This window comes from Coffea arabica, chromosome 6e (assembly GCF_036785885.1).
Source record: "Coffea arabica cultivar ET-39 chromosome 6e, Coffea Arabica ET-39 HiFi, whole genome shotgun sequence".
Taxonomy (NCBI): domain Eukaryota; kingdom Viridiplantae; phylum Streptophyta; class Magnoliopsida; order Gentianales; family Rubiaceae; genus Coffea; species Coffea arabica.
Window position 1 is genome coordinate 35,373,319 of NC_092321.1, and position 13,118 is coordinate 35,386,436.

A 13,118-nucleotide genomic window follows, 5' to 3' on the forward strand; every position below is an offset into this window, starting at 1 on the left:
CCATTTGAACTTCACTCGTATCAAACTCATATGTGCCAGAATATTAAAGTGCTAGATTTAAGAAATAGGCTATACCAATAACATAGAAAGGAAAATGTAAAGAAATTTTCATACACTAACTTTTTAAAACAAAATTATTTATCTATACTTATAAACATACTTGCCTACTGCATGCAAGTGTTGGTGTAATTGCTTATACCATCTAACATCAATAATGTGCCAGCACTTTTGTCGGTTTCTTGTGACGACCCCACCTCCCCCTAGGGCGTACCCAAGGGCTTGGCAGATCGCTTGCCCAGATTTTGCCAGGACTCACTCACTAACGTTCTTGAAAGAGCCGTTCAAGCCTCAAAATTAACATAAAAGTTTCATTTCCAACTAACAATTCAAACTTAATTTACAATCCAAAAGTAAAACATAGGATTACATTTCTAAATATTCCAAATACATCTCATCTACAAAAGTATAAGTACGAGAGATTATATATACTAGTTTACGGCTATATGCTCCAGCCTCCACCCCTGTAAGGAAAACAAACTAATGGGATGAGTTAGAAGCTCAGTGAGGTTCCCAAACAAGCAATCAAGCAGGCCTACACGGAAACATTTACATTTAGCACTTCGCACACTTGGCACGGAAATAAGCAGTCATTCAAGAATTAATCATTCATTCATTGAAAGGATACATGCTTACTTAGAGCCATTCATTCGTTCATTTACCAACCATTTTCCTTATCCCTCCAACATTAGAAAACATTTGCAAGTGAAAACTCATACAGTGTTCGTGTCATTTATTCATTGATTTCATTGCTTTGAATTCACTGGCTAGTTCTCCACCAGACTTCGTGGTAATACTCGAGTATACTAAACATTGTCCCAAGGTCACCAGCCACCCGACCGAGTCCACTTCTGGCTCAAGTCGACTGGCAACGAAGGGCAAGGGCCCAGTTTAGCCAAAAGGCTTACATTCATGCACAAGTAGCATTCAATCATTGAAAATTCACTTTTGCATGGGTCGAGTGCAATAAAGTACACACTCGCCCATCGAAAATCCATTTAGCAATCATTGGAAAGCATTTAACATTCCGACAACATTCACAACATTCCACATAGTCATTTAAAGCATACACTTGCAAGGAACACTCACCTTTTAAAGTAGACCAAAGCTAAACGTTTGACTCCGGATCGTGCTCATTCCCACTGTTAAACCCTAAAAATAACCAAGACAAGATGTAATGGTCTGATCATTCAAAACTTAGGTTAATAAGGTGCTCACTTTAGCCTTAATCATAAGCCATACACCTATCTAAAATCGGTCTCTCAAAACACAAAACTCAAAGACAAATTTGAAAGCCAATCAAAGAATGTCCAAGTACATTCTAGGGCTATGAAGTACACTTGTTTAAGGCCACAAAACCATCCAAAATCACACCAATTAAAGTTTAAGACCTAGAAAAGTTTTCTCAAAGTTTTCCAAGTTCCACTCAATTCATTTGACAAAATTTCCAGCTTTGGCGACATTCTTTGAAAAAGTATAACTTGAGTTCCGTAGGTCGAAAAATCACAAAACTTACACCATTAGAAAATAGACTCGAAGTACTAATAGACTTTAGAAGAATCTTCATGAAATTCAACTGATAGGTTAGTCAAATTTTCAGTTCAAAATCACAGCTATCTTTTGTGCAAAACAGAACAGTCATGGTTTTTCAAGAAATTTTGTAAATTTACTGGTATTTATAGGAGTTGAATCAACCCTGATTTTTACGTGGTTAAAAGAGCTATGAGTCTAGTTTCAAATGCAACAAACGGAACTCAATTTGGATTTTTCTACACCAAGATATAATAGATTTTCCAAGACTGCTCAAAGTCTACTGCAGGGAAAATTTTCAGCCATTTCAAGGCTTCATTCTCACCACAAGACAGCCCCAAATCAAGTTCACAAGGTATAGGATACATAGAGTACTTATTTAGCCACAAAACTAGCTATAATCAACATATACCTAAGCTGGAAAATTCTATACCAAGGCTGGAAATTCTTATTTGGAAACTAAAAGTTCACAATAAAGCTACAAATCTTCATACAAGTCCATAACAAAGCTAGATACCATCATACCATAGCTGAAAAATAAGAAACAAGACTGGAAAAATGAAACCCAAGGCTAAAACTTCACCAATCTTCATCAATCTAGGTTGTCATCCATAAAACTTCTAATTTCAAGTCATCTTCTCCATAAATTGCAAAAATAAGAAAGAGTATCAAATGGTCTAAGTGATCAAGCACCTATCCCTTGAGAAAGTGAAGAACCAAGCTTTCATCTCCAAAAACTCTCCACTACAAGCTTCCTTGTTTCCTTGGAGTAACTTTGCTCGGTTTAGTTTTATGATTCCAGCTTAAACAAGGCAAGAATCAAGATGAACTTGGTGGTTTTTCGTCTCTCTTTTCCTCTCCAAACTCACGGCCAAGAAGATGAAGAATGAAGGAAAATTGTGGCTAGAGGAAAGATAAGAAGGAAGAAAGTTTCTTAGTCAAAGGTTGCATGGATGGCCAACACTTGGCAAGCCACCAATTTTCCTCTTATTTTTTTTCTTTTCCTCTTGTTTTTGGTCAAGAATTTCGGCTAGGCTTAGGGTTAAATTAAGGTAGGATGAATGATAGGAAAATAAGAAGATTATTGCAATGAGCTCAGTAGCAAATCTTGTTATGTAAGGTCACAATAACTCACTATTATTTGTATATGTCTTCATTATATTTACCACTTGGTCGCTGTTGTATGTGAAACTGGTAATTTTTGTGACGACTGGAAAATTTCCTTATATTTTTCTTAAAATTCCCTTTTATTTGGAAATTATTACTTTATATTAGCCTTACTACCTAATCACCCTACAAAAAAGTGCAAATGAACATAGAATTAAGGGTTTTCCCTTTGGTTTTCAAGTTATCGTAAAGTAGGGTTTTTACGCCTTTTCGTAGTGTGACTAATCGGCACGGAGTGTGGATCAAATTTGGTGATTAAGAGTGAGTTTTAGATGATATAAAGTGTGTGATTAGAAGTGATAATAATAAGTTAGTGAATTATAAGTTAAAACTCTAGTATACGCGATTTAAGGAAAATTGGCTTGAACCGACGGGTATCGTTCACTACCAATTGAACACACCACTTGACCACTACTTTCTTACCATAAAATATCATTGATATTAGTGAAAAATATCAGCCCCTTACTCAGCTCATCTTGGCCGAAATTATTGACTAGAAAATGCCAAGGAAAAGAAAAAAAATTGAGAGTTAATCTCATGGCGACAAGTGGCGGTCATCCAAAGGTTGTTGACCAACCAATTTCTTCCATATTTATCACCCAAAATCACTCAAATTGCTCTTCATTTTCATCCATTCCAGCCGTGAGTCTTGAGGGAAAAACAAGAGGAAGAAAACTTCAATTCCATCTTGAGCTTAGCTTGATTGAGTGAGAAATCAAGAAAACTAAACCGATTAACTTCTAATTTGAGAGCTTAGGAAGCTTGGGGAGCTCAAATTTTCCAAGGAGAGGTGAAGGATATCCCTTGCAAGCCTTTTATTGAGGTATTATGACTGTCCATCTTCTCCCTTTCCCTTGGTCTTGTTTAAGTTATGGAGCAACTTGTATTCTTGCCTTGTGATACCTAATTTAAGTGATTTTAATGATTGTGGTGATGGAATTTTGAGTTAGGGTTTTGAATTGTTCACTCATATTTCTTGTTGTTTGGATGGTATATGGTGTATATAATCTTGTATAGGGAGTTGTAGTAGTGGTTTAAGCTAGAAATGTGAAGTTTACACTTTGAATTCACTAAATTCCAGATTCGAGTTTTTATGTTACCCTGTTCTGATCGGTTCTATTTGGCCATGATGAAGGCCGAATTAGGCTTAGCTCAAAACAAGAAAGTTGTAGGAAATGATATTTTATATCTTCCTGTAAAATTTTAGCTCAATCAGATTACTGTATCATGTAAAAAGACAAAATTACCCTTGCTGCCATAGGTATAGTTTTGGGGACAGTTTTGACATTTCCTCATTTTGGCTGCATTTTTTTTCACCTTGATCCGTATCAAATTAGCCTTTGACCAAAACATGAAACTTTTAGCCCTATGTTTCAGCTTTCTAACGCATCCAAAAACACCTCAAACGGAATTGTGTAGACTGAGTTATTGTCATTTGACTTCAGTACTGACAACCGTACTGACAATGACATTCTGGTTCTGTAATCTGTACTTTTGACCTAGATAAATTGTGAACCGGATTGAGTGGTCACCATGAAAGTTGTAGCCCTTTGTCTTATCTTTGGAGAGGTATAAAATTCAATGCAATCCGATAAGCGTAGCTTCTGTTGTGACCAATACGCTAAAAACGTCAAACCTGTCATTTTATTTTTTGCCTTAAACCTTATTTCCGCTCACTTTTCTAATTGAATGACTTTTAGCCTATTGAATGACTATTGTAATGAGATTATTTGTGTGTAATTTTGGGGGCTGATTGAGGAAAATAATGAAGCCATAAATGGCTAGAAATAGGTAAATATAAGGGGCGTGCTGCCCAAATTTGCACTCGAGGGATAGGTAGATATACTCGCGACTTAAATAGGGATTTGAGGTCAAGTTGGACTTGGATCGCCTATGGTATTCAATTTTTCTTTAGTCAGGGTATATAAGCTAAAATTTTGCCGGAACTCGTACCCTTGAAAAGTGAAAGTAGCGACCCTTTCAAAATACGATTTTTCCTGGTTTTTGATACCAAGTGTAACTTCTAAAGTCGAAACCACTTCTTGATCATAACTAAACGAGCGAGCATGAATTTTTCAGACTTTAATAAGTATCTTGAATACTACTTAAACGAGTTACATTTACTTGATTTTCTTGAAGCGAAACTCCTATGTTTCGAACTCTAGAGAGTTTTACATTTGTAAATGATATTTCATCGCAGATTTGGACTCCAACCAAGGAGTTGGACCTAAACGTGACTTTTGAGAGGCACTAGACCTTTGGTGAGTGCTTCCACATACCTGGTTGAACTGGACACTTGTTTTCAATACTTGACCCATGTGATTTAATGATATGTAATTTGTTGGATCGGGCAAGAATGTACTTTATCGCACTTGCCCTAATATGATCTATACTTGTTTATTGTTGCAATTGACTTGATATACTTGTACTTAACTTGTAAGTGCTGAGCGGCAGCATGTACCACACTCAATGTGAGTGGGAGGTGCCTCTCATTCCCGTCTCCGTACTTTTATTTTGATTCAGTTGATTGGAGATGTTATCTCATCGACTTCTTGGGGATCCAAACCCCACTGGCTAGTTAATCGAGTCGAGCCGGCAAGGGCTTGGTCGATTAGATAACGAACCATGGGTATCTAGTGTTGTCGAGTGGAGTGTTATCTTCTCGACTAATCGATATACTCGAGTATTACCACCAGTGTTTGGTTGGTGTTCGGGCCCGATAAGGGGGTTGAATGGTGAACGGATTGGAGTTAAACGAAGTACTACTGGACTGGTTACTTTACTTGAAAGTTGACGGAGTGTCAACTAATACTTGATCAAGCTCTGGTGAAGCAATGGAAATTTGGCTCCTGAGAGCCATCGGTATCCTTACACCTGGATTGTTATTCGTAGTGTTATTGTTTCTTTTAGAAAAGAATTTTTCACTCGTTCATTTTGAAATTTGCTACTTGAAGTGTATTGTTCACTTTTATGAACTTGTTATGCTCGCTCTTTTGCTACATTGATACTTATACTTTTAAATAATGGTCAACTTGCTATTTGGAACCTCACTGGGCTTTTACCTCATTCCACTCCATTTGTTTTCCTTACAGGGCGTACGAGCGAGGCGTGAGACTTGTACAAACTAGCGTAGTCTAGTTTTTTAGATTTTGCTATTGTACTCGCACTAATACCCGACTAGGGTTGATTTTACTTGGGTTGTAAATACTTTTACGTTTTGGGTGTGTATAAAATTTATAGCTGGATTCGAACATCAATGTATTTGTTAAGTTTGAGATTGTTGTTTCATTTCTTCTCTATGAACGTGGTATCTTTCTCGAGTTACGCGTGAGTGAGTCCTGGCGAGAGTTGGGCAGGCGGTCCGCTAAACCCTGGTGTACGTCCCGGGGGGAGGTGGGGTCATCACAGATGGTATCAGAGCTCCTATCGAGCTTGTGCCGGGAGAGGGTTCTCGGGCTGTGGGGGTTGGCTTATTAAGTGTGAAACAAAGGTCTATTGTTGGGGACCTTAGATATGTATGTTGGGTAGGATTCTCTAATACGGGTGATTTACTCTTGGGACCGGCCGGCTCGAGTTGTGAAATACCTTATTGTGGATTCTTGTACCTGAATCCCAGTAGTGAAACTGCTAGAATAAAGGCCTGTATCCTGACTGCACTTGAGGTGAGTTTTGATGGCGAAGGTAAAGGCATAAAAGATCCTAACATTTGGTCTAGTAAATAGACTGATAGAGGGGATTGGATCTAGGAGTGTTATCATGGACGAATCGAGTAATAGTCTGGCTAGGGTTCCTATAGAGAATGATTAGGTTGTAGTATATGTCAAGAAATTCGCACCGAAGACCTATTTCTTTCTTCTATAAACGTGAGGACTAGAAAAGTGTTTACTTGATTCGAGACGGTCTGACTGCCACGATATAGGTATCTATACCTCACTTTGAATATTTGATACCTGTAACTTGGTTCTCGACGAACTACCCTTGTTTATGCTTCCTTGATACTTATTTACTGCTGTCAACATATGAACTTGGTTTGATTATTATTATACCGAGAGTGAAAGCTTTGGAGCTAGGTAGAGAGATTGTTAAAACACGGATGTGGCATAAGGTTTGAAACTTTTGATGTGTGAAGTATGCTTTATGGTTTGTTATATACATACGTGATACGTGGCATAGTATCTTAAGATATTGCCCTAATTATGTTCTACTTTCCCGTCCGTTTCATTTGATATTTCGTGGTTGAATTGGGAGTTAAGGAACTTAATAGTTATATGGTTAGATTGCCACTTGTACTTGGTTACTTACTCTGCTCCATTGATCTGCCTGGCAGGCTATCACTTGAGTCCCAATGAATCCGTGAGATGGCACATTTGGATGATATATATAAGGAAATCGAGATCATTCGAAATGAAATAGAGGTCCAAAAGAGACTAGCCGAGTATTGGGAAGGGCAATGGAAACACGAATATTCAGAGAAAATTGAGCTATTGCATGAGAACATAGAACTGAAAAGGCAATACGAAGGGATTCCCAAAGAGGTTTTAGCAATGGCACAAATTAATACTTTTACGAAGGATCCGAAGAAAGCCCAAAGGATAGAAACTGCAAGGGCACAAGTGAAGGGCTTCCATGCAAAGAAAAGGGGGCACCTAGTGGAAGTCAAAGTCAAGAACAAGGTGATCGAGGTAGGCCACTCTTTAAGGTAGGTCGAGGAGCTAGTGATGTGAAAATTTTGGGGACATCTAAAGAAGATACTCCGAGAGGAGCCCCAGGTGGAGAAGGACAACTAAAAGCTGTCCCACAAGGAGATCAAACCTCAATCCTCCACTTATCCTGTAGCTATTGTGGAAAAATCAACCATACTAAGGAGCGTTGTTGGAAAAGAGGGGGAGAATGCCTGCGATGTGGGAGCGCCAAGCATTGGATTGCTAATTATCCAGCCCTATTACGGGAAGGGAAAGGGACTCGGCAATCGACCAAGACCAACCCTGGACCGTCAAAAGGGGAAGAGAACATAGAAGGTATGATCTGCCAATTAACTTAGGGTTTTATCGATCTTGGTGGTAAGAAAATTTCGAGGACGAAATTTCTTTAAGGGGGAGAGAGTGTGACGACTGGAAAATTTCCGTATATTTGTCTTAAAATTCCCTTTTATTTGGAAATTATTACTTTATATTAGCCTTACTACCCAATCACACTACAAAAAAGTGCAAATGAACATAGAATTAAGGGTTTTCCTTTTCGTTTTCAGGTTATCGTAAATTAGGGTTTTTACGCCTTTTCGTAGTGTGACTAATCGGTACGGAGTGTGGATCAAATTTGGTGATTAAGAGTGAGTTTTAGATGATATTAAGTGTGTGATTAGAAGTGATAATAATAAGTTAGTGAATTATAAGTTAAAACTCTAGTATACGCGATTTAAGAAAAATCGGGTTAAACCGACGAGTATCGTTCACTACCGATTGAACACACCACTTGACCACTACTTTCTTACCATAACATATCATTGATATTAGTGCAAAATATCAGCCCCTTACTGTCGCGCCCCATTTTTGAAATAAGAAAAAAAAATAACGAGTTTAGAAAAATGGCTTTTGATTCAATTTTTTGATTAAAAATGAATTTTTGATTTAAAAAGAAAATGAAAAACATAGGTCTAAATGGGACTTGAAAATGCGACGATTTGACCCAAAATATAGTTTAAAAAGGGTTTTTTGAATGAAAAATGGAGTCGCCACTTGGTATAGAGTTAAGGTGTACCAAGTCACCTAAAAATGAATTTTCAAAGAAACAAGTAGGAAACCCTTTTTGAACGACCCCAAGTCTACGAAAATCAGAGAAAAAGATTCGGGAGTCACATTTGAAGAAAGGGAAGGCAAGGATAAGAATCCAAGGCACCCTTTCAACCTAGCCAAGGCTAGTTGCGCGATTTAGTCAAAGATTTTCTTATTTTAACTTAAAGATTTATCACATTTGGATGTACTATATGAATGCAAACCCTAGACCTAGGGGGCATCGGGGGGCAAAATTTCTCTTCAAAGCTTGAATGGTGCCAATCACATTAATTGTGACGCCCAATAGTGACTCTACGAAGAAGTCACGAGTAATGCAAAAATATGAGACTCTAAGAAAAGGAATAATTATACAAATATACATGTCTTAAAGGGGTGTATCATGTCGGGTATGGGGGACTAATGTTCGTGACTCAATTTTTTCTTTAATAGAGGGAATACGAGCGTGCTAAGGCTAGAAGAGCCAAACTCGTCCATATCCCATATCCAAGGGGCTTTCCTAATCTAGCATGCAAATAATTTAATCTAGTTTCTATTTCTTAAATGAAATGCAAGTCTAATGTTATGTTTTCCATACAAAGGGGTAGGGGATATATATAAGGGAAAATACGGAATAAGGGATATAAGTAGAAGGAAATATGGGATAAAGGATGTACATATACAGGAAAGTGTCATGCAACATGGTAAAATCCTAAAAAGTGAAAACATGCATGAGATGAAGTGATTTCATCACACAACCATGATCTAACGCTCGAGGGGCTCCCAAGGGTCTAGCGTTGGACTAGCCCATGTCTACAATTTTCCACTAGCATTGGACAAGTGAGAAAAGTCGGAACAGAGGGCCACAACTAGCGTTGGACTAGTGTGGATTCGAGAAAATGACCAAAACTAGCATTGGACTAGTGTGGTGACGTCACACATCGGTTACAATCAAATAAATCATATAAGACCTAATAAAAGCATGTAAACACATGAATCACATATAACACATAACACATAAGCATGATATCTAGATGCAAGACCCTAAGAAAGCGGTAACACATAGCACATAGACATGCAAAACACACATAAGGCAAATAAGCGAATAAAGCCCTAACTATTACACTCGGGGGAAGCCTACTACAATCTAAGAGGGGAAACAGAATAAAATAAATAAAATAATAACCTAACTATTACAATTTGGCATTCAAGTACCTTTCAAATGATCGAAATGGAAAATAACTATACAAAACTAAAACAAATAAAGTGGGTAAATAAATAAAATAAAAACATTCAAAAGGCATGCAATCAAGCACATAAATCACATAGACACATAGAGTCAAATAAAGTGAAAATAAGGGATAGAGTGTACCTCCCTTGCAATGGTAATCAAATGAAGGAAAAATAGCTTCAAAACAATAAAAGGGTCAAGGCACCAATTAAATAGTAAAGTATAAACAAAATCACCAAATCCCTCCCAATTGCAATTTAAATGAAATCAAATAATGCATAATTTCCAAGAAAAGTAAATTATTGATCAAATTTCTAAAATAGAAAAACTACCCAAGGACCCAATTGCAAATATTAACCAATCACCCAAGCCCAATTAACACATTTTTTGGGAAATTCACGGGTCCAAGCAAAGAAGGGGTCAAGTACTGGTTCAAATTGCAATTACTCTAGGACTTAATTGCAAGAAAATAGAACATAATTGGGCCTTTGTAGCATAGATGGGAGCTAAGGGGAGTGAAGTGCAATTTTGAAAACTACTTTTCCTTTGCATGCAAGTTCCATGCAATTACGTTGAAGCTTGAGCTTCTTCAACAACTTGCTGCATTTTCTAACACAAATTTTTGGACTTAAGCACACAGCCTTTAATCAAAGCTTTTCAACCGAAAATCATAATTCCAAGCTAAGCAATGAAGCACCTAACTACCACAATCCAAACAAACAAGAAAACTTATAAGGAGACCAAACATTCTTCCCCCTCTTCGGAACACAAAATCCAGAAAAACAAGAACATTCAAATGCTAAAAAAAATCCAGCAACTTTGGTTTGCTCTCCTAGTTCATGTTTTATGGAATAACTAAGGAAAAAGATTGAAACTACATGCCATGTTGACTGCATAAATGAAACATCAAAACTTGAATTGAGCTACCCAACTCTGGCCAACAAGATTTCTGAAAACAAGAGCTTTAAGCAGGAGAAAATACAAGTATTGAGAAAAAGAAACATCTTGACATTTGCAAAGAAACATTTCAACGTTTACCCATTATCCAGGATCGAAACCAAAACGCGAAAACAGTGTTACACCCTAAGCTATTGCTTATGAACCTCAATTTCTGCAAATCAAATCTTGCGGCCAAATGAAATTTCAAACAGAGTTGGAGTAGCTAAAACTACAAGACAATGCCATTATTGCAGCCGGGTATTATGCCATACGTTCCTGCTTTTAAATGGCAGCAGACATAACTCACAATTCAATAGCAAAACAGACCTCAAACAACCAATTCAGGCCAAACCAACCTCAAACAAACTTTAGAGCAATCAACAAGACTCCACTGAAACACAAGAAAACAGCTACTTGAGCAAATAAACAAACAGGAGAAAGGAGAATGGAAACGGTATAACAAACAACAGGCATAAAATGCAGCAAGCAACGTGAGGACTTGCCGCAATTTCGTTCGACCAGAACTTCCTCAATAGCATTGTTAGCAACACAAATGCACATACTTACTCCCAACAAATCCAATAATGCTACTACATACGGAAAAAATCAGCACAGATACAAAGCAATAACTTAACAACAAAGCAATGACCATCGCTGCAATGAGCCGAAAGCTTCAAGCTCATTGCAGCAGACTTTTATGCACAATATCTCAACCCAACGTAATCTGACCCTTGGAAACAAGATCATCAAACAAGGCTATACAAAAAAAAAACTGGTAAACAACGAAAAGAGATCATCTTTGGCCTATGAAATGCACGAAAACGTAAGGAAATAGCAGAAATAAACTACCTCACTCGACCCTTGGCTACACTCATGGATTCACACATGGTAGCAAATATGACAAGAAGCATCACAGAGCAATTTCAACCTTCTGATACAGATCTAACAGCATATACGTAGAAAAAAAAAACACAAAGAAACTACCTTTTTTTCCAGATATTTCCTCCCTTCCCTTCTTGCTTTGATTCCTTTCCAGCGGCCATTCCTCTTTCTTGCTACTGCCTGAAACTCTTTGCTCCTCCGTGGGTTTTTTCTCTTCCGTCCGTTGCTCTTCTTTCTCTCTGGTTTCCTCAGAAACTGTAGCCTTTCCTTTTGCTTTCGTTCACTTCCCTTTTCTCCGTCCTTGTTTCTTTTATTTCTGTTCAGCCCGTCCACCGCCCCCTTTACTTTCTCTTCTATTCTCTTGTTCTCTCACAATCTTCAGCCGCCCCCTCTAGCCGTTGTTTCTCTCTCTCTCACTCAGCGCTGCCCCTTCTTTTCCAGCCGTAAACAACCCCCAGCCCGTTACTCCTAGCTCTCTCTACTGGTGGTTCTCTCTTTTTTCTCTCGAAGTTCTCCTCTCCTTTGGTTTTTCTCTCAGCTATCTCGCCGTCCTCTTTCTCCCCGTCTGTCAAAACCTAGCTCTCTCTGGTTTTTCTTACCTTCAGCCATCAACTTCCCCGTCGTTGTTTTTCTTTCTCTCTCTTGCCTCTCTTGTTTCCTCACTCAACCAGCCGCCAACTCTCTTGCTTCATCAGCCCTCCAGACCCTCTGCTCCCAGCCACCAGTCTCTATTCCTTGTTGTTACCCAGCAAATCCAATTTATCAACATTATTTCACAGATTGTAGAGCTTTCTTTCTCCTTACCTAGATAAAGTTCTGGCGTGCTCTTCCGATGGCGGTTATTGGCGATGCTGGTGGATTGTAGTGCGGTGGTGGCGGTCGTTGGCCCCTCTACTCCTCAGCCTTGCCTCCTCCGAAGCTCGGTTTCCTCTCCTTCCTTTCGCCTCTCTTTTACCCTTTCCTCAGTTGCCAAACTACTTATGCTTTCTATTCCTTCCGCTGTTCCTGAAACCCTCAGTTCTTCCCTTTTCTTTTCCAGTCACTCTGTGAGGACTCGCAAATTTCTCATATTTTTTTTCTCAAAAATGCCCTTTTATTTGGAAATTATTATTTATTAAAGCCCTACTACCCAATTATTCCACAATAAGTGTAAATAAACCTAGAAAGTAGGGTTTCACTTTTGGTTTCAAGATTGGAGCAAAATTAGGGTTTTCGCGATTTATCGCCGGATGAATTTTCGGTACTGAGCAAGGATCAAATTTGGTGATTAAAAGTGACTTTTAAGTGAGAAATAATATGTGATTAGGAGCAATGATATAGAGTTGGTGAATAGGAAGTAAAAACCCTAGTACGTGTGTTTTTAAGAAAAACGGCGCGAACCGACGGGTACCGCGCACTACCGATTGAACGCACCACTTGACCACCACTTTCTTACCATACAAGCTTATTGATATTTGAGCAAAATATCTTCTTAATTGTCAGCTGCCTTTGACCGAAAATTGAGGCTAAAATAACAAGGAAAAGGAAAGAGAAAAATGAAAGGT